Raw genomic sequence first — 18,229 nt, forward strand, 5'->3', positions numbered from 1 at the left:
AGAGTGAGTAGGGGAGGAGCAGAAGGAGAGGGACAAGCTGACTCCCCGCTAAGCACAGAGCCTGATGCAGGGCTTAATCTCATGACCCTGAGATCATGACCTGAGCTGAAATCAAGAATCAGGTACTCGACTGACTGAGCCAGGCTCCCCATCACTTGAACTTTTTAAATACAGTCTGAAGCTCGTTATCTTAAGAAACTCAGCAGCACCCCTAACCACACACAGTGGAGGGTGACTCCTGACCCAAGAGAAACACAGATTTGCCAGGGTTCAGGAAGTATCTCCAGAACAGGAGTGAGTAGTTGTAAGGCCTGTCTCTGTGTGAAAAGCTGCCCCCAGGTGGAAACTCCATTAACGGAAAGACAGACTAAATGTGCTACGTAAACACAATGGGGCATTATTCAACCACAAAAAAGAACAATGTTCTGATGCCTGCTGCCTCATGAACGAACGCTGAAGACAGCGTGTTAAGTCAAATAAGCCAGGCAAAAAGGATACATATTGGGTGGTCGTACTTACATGAAGTGTCTAGATTAGGAAAATTTATAATGACAAATTAGATTCAAAGTTACCAGGAGCTGAGGGGAGGAGGAATGAATAGCTCTTGTTTGATGGCTACACGTTTGGAGGTGACAAAAAAGTTCTAGAAATGGATGGTGGTGATGATTGCAAGAAAGTGTGAATGTACTTTGTGCCACTGAACTGTACACTTAAAAGTGGTTAAAATGACAGATTGTATGTTATATATTTTTATCACAATTTTAAAAAATAGACACAGGAAAAACTGTTCAATCTCATAGTGTTTCAAAGAAATGCAAATTATAACAATGTTTCACACATATTAAATAGAAATATGAGGCACCTGGCTGGCTCAGTCGGAGAAGCATGCAGCTCTTGACCATGGGGTCATGAGTTTGAGCCCCACCGTGGGTGTAGAGTTACTAAATAAATAAATAAATAAATAAATAAATCGTGGGTTAAAAAAATAAGTAATAAAAATAAGTTGACAACAACAATAAAAAAGCTGTCCAAGGGTCCATTTCCAGGAAGGCATATGAAGTGGGGGCTTGGAGCTTGCCCACTGGGTTCGAATCTCAGGTCTGCCTCTCCAGCTGGGTGAATTATTCCACCTCTGTACCTTGCTTTTCTTATGGATAAATGGATGGTAACAATGCTCTCCTCAAGGAGCTGTTGAAGGGTCTCAATGAAATAACATGCAGTGAGCTGAATATCACACAAACTCCAGCTGGCTCCAGCTACCTTCTGGTATCCTTTGCTGAGGTCCCCCAAAAAAGCCCCAATGTGTGCACTTGATGGGAATTATGAGTCCATTTAATTGGCTTAGTGGTACTTTTTTACTCACTTGCTTAGAAACCTTCAAAGACTACATCACACCTTATGACCTGGCCCCTGCCTCTGTCAACCCCACTTCCAGCTTTCTCTCTATGCCTTAAACACAACAGGTGCTTGCCCACCCCATGGCCTTGATGCCATGTCCCCAATTCCCATATCTTGCTGACAATAGTCACGTCTTCCAGGTGGCAGGCATTCCCTGCTCACCCTGTGTAGAGTGACAACTCTATCACAACCTAAGACCGTTTAGCTGGAGAGCATATTTACACCCAATACTTTTCTAGCACATTTGCTCATTTGTACATTATCTGTCTCCTCCCTCTAGACTATAAACTCCATGGAATAGGGACTGTACCCGTCTTGATAACGGTTCATCTCTGGACAGTGCCTAGTACATAGCAAGGGTACAATATATAATTTGGTAATAAATGGATGAATAATATTGTTGGGTTTTTTCCCTTCTTTGCCTTAACAAATGTGCAAATGTGTCTGTATGGATGGATCCCTGTGTAGAAGAGAGAACACGGAGAAGATGAAGGAAACAGAGGACTAGCGGGGCAGTGTAGAGAATGAGATGTCCTAGAGGCACTGACTGAAGAGGAGAGCCAGTGTGTCCAGCAGGCAGAATGGACATTTGAACCAGGCCCTTCTGAGGCTCTTCGTCTACTGAAGGCAATTTCAGCTTCTAATAGATTCTTGAAACTCGACTGCTTCAATTATGCTCAGGTATTGACTGTAGCCATCTGAACGCACATATCAGAAGCAGCTTACAGCCCCCAGAACCCATAGCAGAGGGACAACTGAAGACACCCTGAGGAGTCTGAAGGGACTCCCCCACACTGGATCTCGTTGCACTTCTCCGTACCTTAAACAAATACTTGATGCTGTCCTAGCCAATGTTAAATTATTTGAAAAGAAAAAATTTGGCCTAAGCCAGCCAAGACTGCATTGCTTAAAACACTGACCACCCTCCAGAACCCTCATGCCAAACACCGAAAGGAGGAGGGAGAAAAGTCAACTGCAGGAACATGACTTTCTTTTGCATCTGCTGGCAGGCCTATCCTGAGACATGTGCCTGTGAGGCCCAGCAGCCCTCAGAGTGGCCCCACCACAGGCCGAGAACAGAAGCTGGGCAGGCTTGGTGCATCTCCAAGGCAACTGGGGAGGAGACAGTAACACAGGTAAGACCAGGCAGGCTGACTCCGAAATTCTCCACTGGGCTACAGAAGCCAGGCTGTGAGGGCAGGCACTCCCCACCCAGGTGCCTGGGATTCTGTTGCCCAGAACAGTGCTGCCACCTTTTGGAAATCAAACACCAGACAGACCTACTCATCTTCAGCTAGGAAAGCAGATCTAGTGTAGACAGAGGGGAAGCTAATTATGGGGGAAATGGGGTTGTTCATTTGACTCTTTGCAAAGCAACCTCAGAGGGAACCCCCTTCTCTTGGTTGAACACCACCAGGCCCCAAGCAGTGTCGAGATGCAGAACAGCCCATGGGAGCCAGAATCTGGCCCTAGCTCTCCTCAGAGCAAGAGTCTCTGTGCCATCGGACTACCCTGTGGCCCCCAAGGGGGGAAACCACTGTATATCAGTGTAATTTATTTACATTTATAATCCTGCATGTTTAAAAAAGACTATGGGTTCCTTCAGACTGCTACTGGGCTTCAAAGAAAAAAAAGTTTAAAACCCTAGATTAGGGGTTTCAGAGGTGAGGAACAAGGAGGCCCAGACAGGTTGAAGACAGTAACCTTTCTTAAAGCCCCGGCCAGTGATGGAGACCCGCTGCTGCTATCTTGCTCCTCTGGGTGGGGGAACCATCTGGCTGTACCAGGAATTTGACCTTCATTTCTACTGAAACCTTGTACTACTATATCCATTCCCATGTGTAAATGTCTTGCCTATCTAGCTAGACCCACAGCTGGGTTTGGAAGCAAGGATTATACCCAAGTCCTCCAGGAATCTTTTTCAAAATATCTCTGCCTGCCCATCCTCCCTGACCCTATCGCCTGATGGCTGCAGCCATGTGCCCTTAAAAGAATTTTCCCTGGGTTACCCTGATTAGCTCCACCTCCCTGGGCCCTGTCAAGAGCCACTCAACAACATGGACAGCACATCTTCAGAAACACACTATTCACAGTAGTTACCTCTTGAGTGGGAAACTAGATGACTGAAAGATCATGGGTAGGAGATTCTTCATCTTTTTTCTTTTGATTGTTGACATTTAAACCATGTGAACAGTTAGGTTAAGTGCCTGCCTTCAGCTCAGGTCATCCTGGGATCATGCCCCACATTGGGCTCCCTGCTCAATGGGGAACCTGCTTCACCCCTTCTCCCTCTCCCTCCCTTTCTGCCTCTCCTCCCCCCCATGCTCTCTCTCAAATAAAATCCTTATTAAAATTTTATTGTTAAAAAAAGACCTCTCAGATTATAAATTCCTAGAGGACCAAGTACCCTGCTCCTTTAATTGTTCCCTATGCCTATGCTATCCACCCAGGTGATGGATAAATGAATAAGTTCTCACATAAATTCTAAAAGGCATGGTTGGAATAAATCTCCCTCCTCTACCAGGACTAAATCAAGAAATAGAAAATCTGAACACATCTATTACTAGTAAGGAGATCTAATCAGTGATTAAAAACCTCCCAACAAACAAAAGCCCAGGACCAGACAGCTTCCAGGGTGAATTCCACCAAACATTCAAAAAAACAATTAATTAATCTTTCTCAAAAATCCCTCCAAAAAGTAAAAGAGTGATGCTTCCCGACTCCTTTTATGAGACCAGCATTACCATAATACAAAAACCAGACAAAGAGTCCACAAAAAAAGCGAGTTATAGGTCAATATCCCTGATGAATACAGACACAAAATCCTCAACAAAATATTAGCAAGTCAAATTCAACCATGTATTTAAAGGAGAATACACCATGATCAACTGGGATTTACTCCAGGGATTCAAGGCTGATTTGACATCCACTAATCAGTGTTCTAATATACCATATTAACAAAATGAAGGATAAAAATCATAAGACCATCTCAATAGATGCAGAAAAGGCAGAAAATTCAACACCCATTTATGATAAAAACTCTCAACAAAGTAAGTATAGAAGGAACATACCTCAAAATAATAAGGCCATATACGACAAGCCCACAGCTAACATCATACTCAACAGTGAAAATGTGAAACATTTTCCTCTAAGATCAAGAGCTGGAGCAATTTGGCAAGAAAAGGAAATAAAGCACATCCAAATCAGAAAAGAAAAACTCACTATTTGCATATGACATGATTTTACTTATATCAAACCCTGAACACTCCACCAAAAAATATTAGAACAAATTCAATAAAGTTGCAAGACACAAAAGCAATATATAAAAATCTGTTGCATTTCTTTGTATTAGGAAACAAAAGAGAAATTAAGAAAGCAATACCATTTATAATTATATCAAAAAGAATAAAATTCCTAGGAATAAATTTAACCAAGGAGGTGAAAGGCCTATACACTGAAAACTACAGGATACGGATAAAAGAAAATGAAGACAAATAAATGAAAAAGATAGTCTTTGCTCATGGATTGGAATAATTAATACTGTTAAAATTTCCATACAATCCAAATAATCTATGGATTCGATGTAATTGTATTAATACCACAATAGTATTTTTCACAGAAATAGAACAATCCTAAAATTTGTATGGAACCATAAAAGACCCTAATAGTCAAAGCAATCTTTACAAAGAAGAACAAAGCTAGAGTCATCATACTCTCTTATTTCAAACTGTATTACAAAACTATGGAATCAAAACAGTATGGTATTGGCATAAAATCATACACATAGATCACTGGAACAGAACAAAGATCCCAGCAATAAGCCCACGCACGTATGGTGAGTTAGTTTATGACTAAGGAGCCAAGAACATACAATGGAGAAAGTACTATAGTATATAGAATAATAGTGATGGGAAACCTGAACAACCACATGTAAAAGAACAAAACGGAACCATTATCTTATAGCATCCTCAAAAATTAACTCAAAATGGATTAGACTTGAATGTTACATCTGAAGCTATAAAACTCTCAAAGGAAAGCATAAGTAGTAAGTTCCTTAACATTGGTCTTGGCAATGATTTTTTTAACCTGACTCTAAAAGCAAAAATGAAAGCAAAAGCAATGAAAGTAAAAACAAGTAGGACGATATCAAACTAAAACACTTCTGCACAACAAAGCAAACCATCAACAAAATGAAAAGACAGCCTACTGAATGGGAGGAGACATTTATAAATCATATACCTGATAAGGGATTAATATTCAAAATATATAAGGAATTCATAAAAGTCAATAGCATAAAAACAATCCAAATAAAAATGGAGCAGAGGATCTGAATAGACATTTTTTCAAAGAAATACACTGATGGCCAATGCATACATGCAAAAGTGCTCAACATCACTCATCATCAGGGAAATGCAAATCAAAACCACGAGATATCACCTGACACCTGTTAGAATGGCTATTTTCAGAAAGACAAGAAGTAACAAGTGTTGGTGAGGATGTGAAGAGAACCTTTGTGCGCTGTGGGTGAGAATGTAAATTAGTGTGGCCACTACGAAAAAATAGGGAGATTTCTCAAAAATTTAACAATAGAACTACCATATAATCCAGCAATTCCACTTCTGAGTATTTATCTAAAGAAAACAAAAACACTTGCTTGAGAAGATACATCCACCCCCACACCCAATGCAGCATCATTTACAATAGTCAAGATTTAGAAATAACCTATGCGTTCATCAACGAACAAGTGGATAAAGAAAATGTGGTATGTACATACAATGAATTTTTATTCAGCCATAAAAAAGAATTAAATCTTGCCATTTGCAAACAATGGACTTTACGGATATGGTGCTAAGTGAAAAATGTCAGAATCAGAGAGACAAATACAGTATGATCACATATATGGAATTCAGAAAAACAAATAAACAACAGAACTCATAGATATGGAGAACAGACTGGTGGTTGCCAAACATGTGGGTTTGGTGGGGGCGGGTGGATAAAATGGGTGACGTGGGTCAAAAGTACAAAATTGCAATTATAAGTAAGTCATGAAGATGACTCCAGTTAATAATACTGCACAGTAGCCACCCCTTATGTATGGTCTCAATTACCTATAGTCAACCATGGTCTGGAAGCAGAGGTTCCTCCTTTTGATGAATCATCAGGTCAAGAATAGCCTTATGCTACGTCACAGCATCAACATCATTTACCTCCCATCACATAGGCATTTTACCATCTCACATCAGAAGGGCGAGCATGGTATATAAGATATTTTGAGAGAGAGAGAGACCACATTCTTATAACTTTTATTACAGTACACTGTTAGAATTATCCTACTTTATTATTATTCTTGTTACTCTCTTACTATGTTCAATTTGTAAATTAAAACTTTATCACAGGTGTATGTATGTACATATATAAATATATATGAAAAAAATGTACCATATACAGAGTACGGTATTATCTATGGTTTCAGGCATCCACTAGGGTCTTGGAACATATCCCCCATGGGAAATGGGGGACCACTATATCTGAAAGTTATTAGAAGAATAAGTCTTAAATGTTCTCAGCATAAGAAAATATTTGTAATTCCATACGGTGACAGATGTTAACTACACTTACGATAGTGATCATTTAGCAAGGTATACAAATATTGAATCATTACATTATACAACTCAAACTAATATGATGTGATGTGTCAATTATACCTCAATGTAGAAAACAACAACAACAATGGTCTCTTCCCCAGTCCGGCCAGGGATCAATGTCCATAGACAGAAGGAAGGAGACAGAAGCTCTCCCATATGAACAGCCAGATGTTCTTTGTCTTCTTCACACATATTTTTAAGGACGGCCCAAGGTGCCTTCCTCTTCCTGGGGACAGCAGTATGAAAGCAAGAACAGAGGCCACCAGGATGGAGACAGCATATAACCCATCTTAAAGGGCTAGACCCCAAGGAACACACCTGGAGGTGAGTGAAGGAAGTAACAGTAAATGGGAAGAAAGTGCCCGTTCCTTACCCAGTGCACTTGCTGGATGCCCCCCCCCTTAGCCCACACTCTCCTGTGGGATCATTCTACTTCTTTTTAAAGATTTATTTATTTATTTTGAGAGAGAGAGGAGAGCAGGAGAGAACACACATAAGCCAGGGAGGAACAGAGGAAGAGAGAGAGAGAGAGAACCTCAAGCAGGCTCCACACTGAGCGCAGAGCCCCACTCAGGGCTCCTTCTTACGACCCCAAGATCATGACCTGAACTGAAAATCGAGAGTCAGACGCTTAACCAACTGAGCCCCCCAGGCGCCCCAGGATCATCCTACTTGTGTGTACCTGGCCACTCCGTGTCACAGAAACACTGCTGTCCTTCTAGACCTCGTCCCCAGCTTTATCTCCTACCTGTTGGGTTCCCACCTCCTCTGAGCCTCAGTTTGCCCACCTGGAAACTGAGAATTGGCTATGAGGCTTCTGTTTAGTGAGGCCTTATACACAGTGACCGCACTGTGCCCATTTCTTTGCTTCTACTCCTGGCAGGAAAGCCATGACAAGAACCCTTTCCAGACAGGTCAAAGACATGCCCACAACTCTCAGGGGGCTTCAGGAGGTGAGCGCTCAGCCAGGAGGTGGACCCTCAAAGCAAGGAAGAAATGACTCTACAGATGCAGAAGGGGGGCTGGCTGAGAGGGGAGAGCAGCCAGGTGGCAGCCACTGCTGGGGACCAGGGCAGCCAGCAGGCAGCCAGACCTCCATTCCCAAAGCACCTAATCATTCCCTAGGCCCAGCCCCAAAGAACCTGCCTCCTCTCCCAGGCTGGAGCTTTACTTTGGATTCTTTTTCTAAGGCTTTGAAAGCCAAAATGCAAATTCATATAGAAGAAATCCTAGAGAAGATTTTTACAACTCTAATAATATCCAAAAGGAGGAGGGAAGCAGCTTTCTTTTCCCTTCTTTTTTTTCTTTTTTTAAGATTTTATTTATTTATTCATGAGACACACACAGAGAGAGGCAGAGACATAGGCAAAGAGAGAAGCAGGCTCCATGCAGGGAGCCTGATATGGGACTTGATCCCGGGGCAGACGCCCAAGCACTGAGCCCCCCAGGTGTCTTTTCCAAATGCCATCCCCAGGATACCTCCTACAGAGATGAGGGCAAGCTTTCTCATGCAGACCACCCTCCCCCACCCCGCCAAACTCCTCCATTCAACTCCACAAATAGCTCCATCCTATTACATTCCAGGCACTGGGCTAGATGCCGGTGATTTCTCAGTGAACAAGACCAAGGCAGTCACTGTTGCCACAATCCCCCCGCCCCGCCGTGTGAGAGCCCTTGATAATAACAGGTCCTACAGGAACAGGGTTTCCCCTGGCCCTCTCACAAGGCTCTCAAAAAGCAGGCAACATCAGGACAGAGTAGGGAACATCAGCTTTTATCAAGTCTGCGAAAGAGAAATGATAAAAGTGCAAAGGCCCCAAGTTTACTAGTTCTGGGGTGGAAAACCGGATGCTTCTTGATTGTCTCCCCAGATGAACCCATTAGCAACAGCTGCTTACTTGTAGGGAAAAGCATTCTACAGCTGAGTCTAGGCCTGAGGCAATGAGGAGCAAGAAAGCCACAACTGATTGGCTACTCAGCACAGGCCTAGGAAGGCAACAGAGACTATCCCTCCCTCCCCCACCCTCCCCCTTGCCCCACCCCTGCCCCCACTCCCCCAGGTTACAGACTCACCTGAATCACATGGCACACTAGTGACACAGCCAGAATCAGGACACATAGCTTCTTTTTTCTATAATTTTATTTTAATTCCAGTATAATTACAAAAAATCCTAAAACTGATAGGGAACCACACAGGACCCCTAATAGCCAAAGCAATTGTGAAAAAGGAAAGCAAAGCTGGAGACCATTCCAGACTGCAAGCTCTATTACAAAGCTGTAGTCATCAAGACAGTATGGTACTGGTACAAAAATAGACACATAGATCAATAGAACAGAATAGAAAACCCAGAAATAAACCCACAAGTACATGGTCAATTAATCTTCCACAAAGCAGAAAAGAATATGAACTTGGGAAAAAGGCGGTCTCTTCAACAAATGGTGTTGGGAAAACTGGACAGCCACATGCTGAAGAAGGAAACTGGACCGCTTCCTTACACCATGCACAAAAATAAACTCGAAATGGATTAAAGATCTAAATGTGAGCCCTGACACCATGAAAATCCTAGACGAGGGCACAGGCAGTAATGTCTCTGACATCAGCTGTGGCAACATTTTTCTAACTATGTCTCCCGAGGCAAGGGAAATAAAAGCAAAAATAAACCACTGGGACTACATCAAAGGGACACACAGCTTCTGACTCCTGGACCAGTGCTCTTTCTGCTCCACTGCTCTGAAAACAAACAGCAAAGAGGCACAGGGTGCAGAGGCACCTGGAGAAATGGGGCAGGATGGCTAGAGCCGGTTTCAGCATCCCCCCAGGAACAGAGAGGGGGACATCAAAAGAGCCAGAAGATGGTGGCTGGCCTACTATTGCGAAAATATTAAGCACGAATTACTAACCCACAAGAACACAGATGTATACTGATGATTAAAGCTTTAGCAATTTAGGGATTTCTTCTAAAAAGTTGTGATTTATCAGCTAGAGCTGCAGTGAAAGAGGCTGCTCGCAGAGGTCTATGCACGCTGCTGGTAAGCTTAGCTTGGCTCTTCTAACAGCCCCGTGAGCAACTGAGGTTGCTTCTCTCTCGGTAGCCAACATCCCCAGGCCTTAGCCGGCAAAACGCCCACCAACGCTGTGGCGGGCGGCAACCACCCCCTAAAATCCTGAAATGCAGAAGCCAATGCTGCTTCCATCTGCCTGGAAGAGGACATGCATTTCCCCTTTCAAGTCTGCATGCTCCCTGGGAGGGAGGCAGGGGAAGCAGCACCTCCCCTGCGTCTGTGCTGCCCTCCAGGTACAGCCCTCAGGGCCTGGAAGGTTCTGGCACCCCGAGTGTGCTTCGCCACTAGCTGCCCACCTCACGTTTGTTCAAGCTTGAGAGCCTGGTGCCGGCGGATTGGCAGGGAGAGACCCAGCCCCACAGAGGGGTCTCTCGGCCAGTCCTGGTAATTCCCTTGCTCTTCGCAGGGATTGGAGTAAGGCCACTGTGGCAATTCTGGGCCACTGAGACCTAAGGAAAACCTGCTGAGGGCTCCCACAAGGTGTTTTCCCTCCCTCCTAAAAAGAGGTACAAGGAAGAGACCGCTTTTCTGCCTCTGGATCTTGTCTGCAGTGCGGCCAGTTGAGGACCAAGAGGGGAGGTACGCTGCTGAGACCGCAATGCATGGAGGCTACCACGGGGGTGGCCCCACAGAGGCACTGGATTAACCACCCACCATTCACTTGGGTCAAGGGTCACTCATCCCACCTCAAGATGACTCCTTATGTGAGGTTCTTTGCAACTAGAGCCATCGTAACTGGATCGTGAAGTCATTGTCCCCCTTATTTCATGGGCTCGTGAGCCAATGAGCCAAAGGCACACAGCTAATAAGGGACAGAATGAGAATCAGCTGAGCGTGGCCATCCCTGAAGCCCTGAGCCTTTCTGTCTTCTCCCTCCAAGACCTCCACTGGGCCCAGCACACAGAAAGTACTAAATAGGTGTGTGTTAACAGACAAGCAGGCTTTCTGCTCCCCCAGACACCAGCCTGCTGGAAACCGGAGCAGCCACCCATGGGCAGGCTCCTCACCACCAACCAAGAGTCTCCATTTCAAGCATGAGAGAAACTTCCCACATACCAGAGATACTGAACCCAGAGCTGGGGACAGGAAATCTCTAGAAACCTGAACTACTGCTCACTGGGGCCTCCACTGTAATATAATGAGAAAAGCCTTGCTCTCTCTCTCTCTCTCACTTGACTGCAACTTCAGGACTGTAAGTTGCCTGAAAAAAAACAAAAATCAAGGCACAACGCTAACCACACGATTACCAACATAACCAGGTGACCCCTACACTGTGACTGCTCCACCTCTGTTCACATTACGGTCTACAGGACACTCACCTCACATACAACCCAGAGAGAGAGAGAAGAAAAAACAACTGAGCAATTATAGACATTCAGCCTTCAGATAGTCATTCATTCACAGCCACCAGTTGATGAGATGCAGCAGGTCTGCAAGATGATAAACCAAAGGACACCTGCGTGGCTCAGCTGGTTAAGTTCCTTCAGCTCAGGTCATGATCTCAGGGTCCTGGGATGGAGCCCTGAGTCGGGCTCCCTGCTCAGTGGGGAGTCTGCTTCTCCCTCTCCCTCTGCCTCTCTTCTCCATTCATGCTCTCTTGCTTTCTCCCTTTCAAATAAATAAATAAAATCTTTAAAAAAAAGGGTGGGGGGGATAAACCAAGTGCTGCTGATGCAGAGGTGAGTTCACACAGGAGCCCTTGGGACATTTTTCTCTTTCCACACTCTGTGCTACAGCAGCTAGACTGGAAAAATCAGGTGGGTTGTGGACCTGGATTTAAATCCTGAGTCCAAAGTAATTAATGTCAGCAATTCAGGCCCCTCAGATGTAAACTGAAGATGAACCAATTATTCTCTCAACCAGACAGTACTTAGTATGCTGCAGGCACCATGCAGGGCCAGAGGTGAGCCAGACGATGTGTCAGGAGGAACTCGGACTCGGAATCAGGCAGATACAACATATGTTACCCCACAGAGTCACACTGGTTTGTGTCCCAACAGGGGAATCGTTGGGATGGGTGACATGACTCCTGAAGGCAGTGGGGCTAATCTGAGGAATTGGCCAGAAGCAGAGGAGGTAAATCTGTTTGTGTCCTTTTGCACATCTGTATGGACAGGAGTGAAGGAGCTTGCAGATAAGACCTGAAGGTAAGAAAGAGCCTGAAGCTCAATCCCAGGAAATGAAATAAGTTCAGGGAACTGGCCTGGAGAATATGAGGGCAGAATGGTAGGATAGGAGGCTGAAGAGCAAAAGCAGATCCGTGTCAACCCAAAGAGGGTGTGGACATCATCCTCGGACCCTGGAGAGCACAGAGGGCATGAGGCAGGCAAGGACCTGATCGAAGCCACTATCTGTGGAGAATCAACTGGGAGAGGTGACAGTGGGTAGAGAAAGGAGGATATCCATCAGGAGGCCAGCACCAGGGAAGTGGTTGTGAGGCTGGAGCAATGGGAACGGGTAAGAAAGATATTGAAGATGTAAAGTCAACTAATGAGAGACCAGATGTAGGAGAAAAGGTGAGGAAGGAGCTACATCTGATACTAAGATTTCTGGCTAACACACCTGGACTTAAACCTCCTCACCAACCAGCACCTCAGAGGGAACTGGGCCCAGAAGCAGGTTTAGAGAGAAGACGACAAGTTCAGTGATGGGTATAGCCCACGTGTCAGACCCTGTGTGAAAGGCTCAGGTGGGATAAACACCTGCTCATCTGAACCTGAACTCCTGACTCGTTCCAGGCAATCCAATTTTGAATACTACATCTCATCAACTTTAAGACACGCATTTTTTTCACATCTTAACAGTTTAAATCAGGATGTTTTAAAATTGATGGGTGAGATGGGCTGATTAGCAGTGTTCTTTCTTACTGGTAGGTACAAGAGTGGTGCATCTTACAATGGATGGCATCTTCAATTTGATGAAATACGAGGTCTACCAATCTTAGAAGAAAATAGTATTTGAATGTCTCTCCTTAGGACTTAAATCCTACCTCGTTCCAAAAAGATCCAAAGTAACCTGTCAAAGTAAAGATCATAGGCTGGGCAGGTTCTGCAAAATAAATAAATAAATAAAAACCACTCCCAGGATTAAATATTGGAAAGAATCCCCAGAGCGCCCTTGTCTCCCACATGAAGGGTTATTAGTTGGCCATGAATTACATAGTGGATAAAAATAACAGGTCAAACAAGCTTCCAGGAGCCCCCAATCCTAAGAACTAAGGCCAAAACCAGGAGACAGAAGAATTTGAAAAAAAATAATAATAACAGTAAGTTGACTGACTTTCAGACAGCCCAGAGATGAGTGTGGCCAAGGGTCTCGAGAAAGACATCTTTTAAAAAGAGTGAACTCGGTGGGGCCTTGAAAGCTTCATAGTTGCATTTCCCACCAAGAATAGGGTGACCAAGACAAGGCCCATTAACGTCTTCCTGATGTTGTTCAAGGACTTCATCTAGTTTTATTCAAGAATTTAACAAGCACTTACTGTGACAAAACATGCACAGGGACAGCCCCCCTGCTTCCCAGCCTTCGTGGCACAGCCACATGTCCGGGTCCACACTCATTTTGGAAGAAGCCAGGCTGTTGCTACAGGCAGGGACCAGATACTCCCCCAATCTCCCTGAAGGCAGTCCTCTCACGGTGGGGCTCCTACCGGGGACTACACGGCTGCCTGCCTCCCCCAAGATGTGAACGTCAGAAATGCCACACGTCAGAAACTCCAAGGACTTCACTTTATTTCTCCTCCGAACCTCAGCATCTCCCTGCTCCATTATCGAAGGCTAAGTCACACATTTATTTCCCTCCGACAGCTCTGACCTTTGCTGGCTTTTACAGCCAGGCTCTATTTGGGGGTAGCAATAATAGCAGTAGTTATAAAAGTGTTCCCACTAATAGCTACATGCAGTGAGAACTTGCCGTGTGCCAAGCTTTGTTTATATTCTCTCACTTAATTCTCACACAAATACCCTGGGAACACTAATCCCATCTTATTAATGAAATCCAGGGCAGTGAAGGAGACAAAGATGCCTCCTATGTCTTGGTTTAAAGAAAAAGATCTTTTTTAAGCCAGGAGTGGGAGGAGGTGGTATATTACTGTTAGTTATACTCTTCTATATATGTCTACGTTTCCAGAATTGTTTTTTTTTTAAGATTTTATTTATTTATTAATTTATTTATTTGAGGGAGAGAGAGAGAATGAGAGAGATCACGAGCAGGAGGGAGAAGCAGACTCTCCACTGAGCAGGGAGCCCAACAAGGGACTAGACCCCAGGACCCTGGGATCATGACCTGAGCCAAAGGCAAACATCCACCTGAGCCACCCAGGTACCCCCCCCCCCCATTTTTTTTTTTTTACTTTTTAAAAATGAGCCTGAAGTTTACCACTCCATGATGGGCCTAGAATACTCCTACCACCAATGCCAAAAGAAAAGCATGATGAGGTGCTGCTACTGCTCCCACACCCAGAATTTGGGATGCACTTCCCTGGTTTGTTTTGACTACTTAAAAGCTGACCCTGAGGAAAGAAACAAAGAAAAAAAGAGAATAAATGAAAGGACCAGATTCAAGAAATTCTTGTTCCCCAAGTATGTGTGGCCAGAAGTCTTTAAATTGTTAGGCCCAAACTCCGTTAAAACTAATGATGCCCACACTGAGTCAAGCACTAAAACAAAAAGGATTTCCGAACCCTCTGCTGGCCACAGGGAAATGTATCAGGCTGGAAGGAAGACAGGTTTCAACCTCGATGCAATGTTTTTTTTGTTTTGTTTTGTTTTTTTAAGAAAGACATGCGCATTCAAAACCCCGCCCTCAAAAAACTTTTAAATCGGGTAAGAGTTGATGGCACACTGAAAGACTACTCATGAGAGCTACTGTAGGAACTTTAGAGAGGTCCGATGTGGGCCATAATAAAGAGGAGCATTTAAAATTTTTATGTGTAGAACTTTGGAATTCAGAAGTATTTAAACATAATAAGACTGAGTGTAATTTTGAAATATTTTTAATAACTGTGAAGGTTTGTCATTACCATGCCATTGCTGGCGCTGCTAAATTAGTTCCATGTAATTTATAAGTTGAATTCTTAATGAAGAGCCAAATTTCTTTTTTTTTTTTTCAAATTTCTAATTATCACATATTCATACAGCAATGTAATCTGTTTTACCAGAATTTGCTTCACAATACAACAGAAAACGAGAATGGTATCTGCTCTGGGAATCAGCTGAAACCAAGGCCTGAACTCAAGAAGGGGCTGATGCCTGTACCCTGCAGTTCACTCACTTCTGACATTTAGCCAGAAGAAAACCCTCAAAGGCCATCTAGTCCAGATACTTCACTGACAGCTAAGAAAACAGACCAGGGGCAGAAGTGACATACCAACTTTCAGAAGTTATTTACCAGGGGTAAACTTCCCCAAGACCCTGGGAGATTAGAAGCAATAGATCAGGGGCAGAGATGGGGTGGAGTGTGGTGTGGTAGCTTTACTTAAGGCAGTAACAGATGGCTGCTGACCGTGGGAGACAGGGCAGAAAAATGAGAGTTTATTACAAAATAATAGTGGATCTTAAGAATAAAACATGAACCCAAATCATTATGCAAAGGTCTCAATAAACGTGGGATTCTCCATTAAAAAAAAAAAAAAGTTCCTGATATATCTTAGCATAGTTTTCCATCAAGAATGTTTTAAGATAAACATAGAGCTCTCATTCAAAGAGGTCAGCTCCAGGTGCGTGGAAGGTTAATTACAGTAGAATACCTTCATGCCCAACAATGCTAGATAAATGTTATATATGCGGGTGCTTGTTTTTTCAAGGATAGATGAAGTTTGTTTTTGAGATGTACACACATCGCATGGACAATAAAGCTAATACTCTGAATTCTGAGGACTAAAGTAACTTTTACACAGATGACAACTTATCTAAATGACCTGAAATAAAATGACTGGCTGCAAATAAGCGCTCAAGAACGTACAGTACTTAAGCATTACTAATTACCACTCCCAAGGCCACACGTATGTCAAACAGCACCTTATCAATCCAGTGATGTTGTGGGAGTCCAAAGACAGGCAGACAACGTAGATAAGGTTTTATGATTCCACCATGAAGTAAGAATATTCGCTCTACATGATCTCTATCCCATGACTGGCAGACTCTTCCCTTGCCAACCATCTCCTCACCTGTAGCTCACCTTTACCTCTTAGCAACAGAACAAGGAGGAGGTGACTCTGTCATAAGACCTATCTCCCATTTCTAGACGTTAAATTGTTCTTTACCATGTTCCTAATGTCACTTCCATCCCCACCCTCTCTTCCCCATCACCTCGACAATGAACAGGTTTCTAAAGACCCTCCTGAGATGATCTCATCCCTGTGTATGGCACCTCCAGGTGGGCAAGCCTAGCCATGCACTGGGCTTGCTTACTCATGCATCTGGTCCACTGTACTGGAAACCTGAATTCACACTTTACCTTTACATCCTGTGCTAGAACTTTAGCTACTTTTACCTCAGCTAGTTTCTTTGCCTCACAGCCACTTAAACACAATTCTGAGGAAAGAACAGGAGCCTTGGAGCCAGCAAGTCCTGGGTTGAATCCCAGCTCCAGCATCCAAATTGAGCTCTGGGACTGAAAACCAGTTACTTTTCCTTCCTGAGCCTTAGATTCTTAAGTGTAAAAGAAGAGAGCTGTGCAGAGTATATGCACACTTTATGTCTGTGCTATAAAGTGCATGGCACACAGTAGGTGCTCAGAAGATGCTTATTTCCTTCCCCTCCCTTTCTCCCTGACTTCCCACTTAGAACTGCTGGCAAGAACTTCTTTCTCTTCAGAATATTTTCTCCTAGCTCTACTTGCTGACCCCTCTCCATATGCTTTCTGTTGGCACTATCTTCTACACCTGAATCATGAAGAGGGTTTGGAAAACCTATACTGGGAAATGTGATTATAAAGCATTGCCAAATGTGGTTCATAAAATAGAAGTGACAAAAATGCAAAACAGGGCTCAACTATAGAGGTTTGGCTGATGACTGAGAAACAGGGGCCCCTGGACACTCCCAGCCACCTGTCCTTCTTCTCTCTTATTTGCCAGACTTAGCAAATAAAAATGCACGATGCCTGGATAAATTTTATTTTCAGATAAGCAACAGATATTTTTTTGGTATGTCCCAAGTATTGTAGTAGAAAAGTAAAATGCCTCCCTAGCAAAGAAAAAAAGCCACAGAGAAAGGAAACTAAAGACCATGACTATCACGGACAGGGGTGGCTGTCCCTTCCACCTGGCATTGCCAGAGAGAGCTTAAAGTTGTCTGACCAAAGAGAGATTCCTGCCAGAGTCTTAGAGTTCTAGGCAGTAGTACTGGGAGGCATTGAATAATAGCCAAGGTCTTTCAAATCTGTTAAGCACCAGGGGTTAGTGAATGAATTTTGAAGACTGCAGTTGCCCCAGCATTCTGAATATCTATACAAAATCCACCCACTAAATGCTTGACATATGACTTCTTTGGTATTATTTACTCACTAATTTTTTTAAACATAATTTTGTTCAATGGATGAATTTTATATTTCATATAATATCAGGAATGTTGGGAAAGTGGAGATAAACCACCTATATCTAAATGCAAGTGAGTTTTCTCTTTATTTGGAGTTGCATTTCCTATTTGAAAAGAATTTAAAAAAAGATTTTAAAACTACACAGGAAAACACATATGTTAATGTACAAACTGAAACATCATCTCTCACAAGAATTATTGCAATAACCTCTAAATTGAACTCCCTGCTTCCACTTACCCAGTCTCAAACCAGCAGCCAGAATGATCCTTCTAAAAAATAAGTCCCATTATGTCATTTCTTTGCTCAAAGTCTTCTGGTGGCTTCCCATCTCACTCTGCAGAAGAGGTAAAATCTTTCTAGCAACCTGCAAGTCCCTTCAGGACCTGCCATAAACTCCTTTTACCCCCTCAGATCTCCCCTTTTCCTGCCCAGCTTACTTAGCTCCAGCCACACTGAACTCTGCCTATAACACTCTTACCCAGGATATCCTTACACTTGAATCTTTTTTTTTTTCTTTCTTATACTTGAATCTATTCTTCTTCAAATCTTTGCTCTGATGCCAACTTCTCTGCAATGCCTTCTTTGGC

General features: G+C 43.5%; 1 protein-coding gene across 1 annotated transcript in view; it reads right to left on the reverse strand.

Annotated features, from left to right (window-relative positions):
- Window positions 1–18,229, reverse strand: part of GSDME (gasdermin E) — a 71,463-nt gene that overhangs the window by 33,225 nt on the left and 20,009 nt on the right. The window lies entirely within an intron of this gene.

The sequence above is a fragment of the Vulpes lagopus genome, chromosome 13 (assembly GCF_018345385.1).
Source record: "Vulpes lagopus strain Blue_001 chromosome 13, ASM1834538v1, whole genome shotgun sequence".
Taxonomy (NCBI): Eukaryota; Metazoa; Chordata; class Mammalia; order Carnivora; family Canidae; genus Vulpes; species Vulpes lagopus.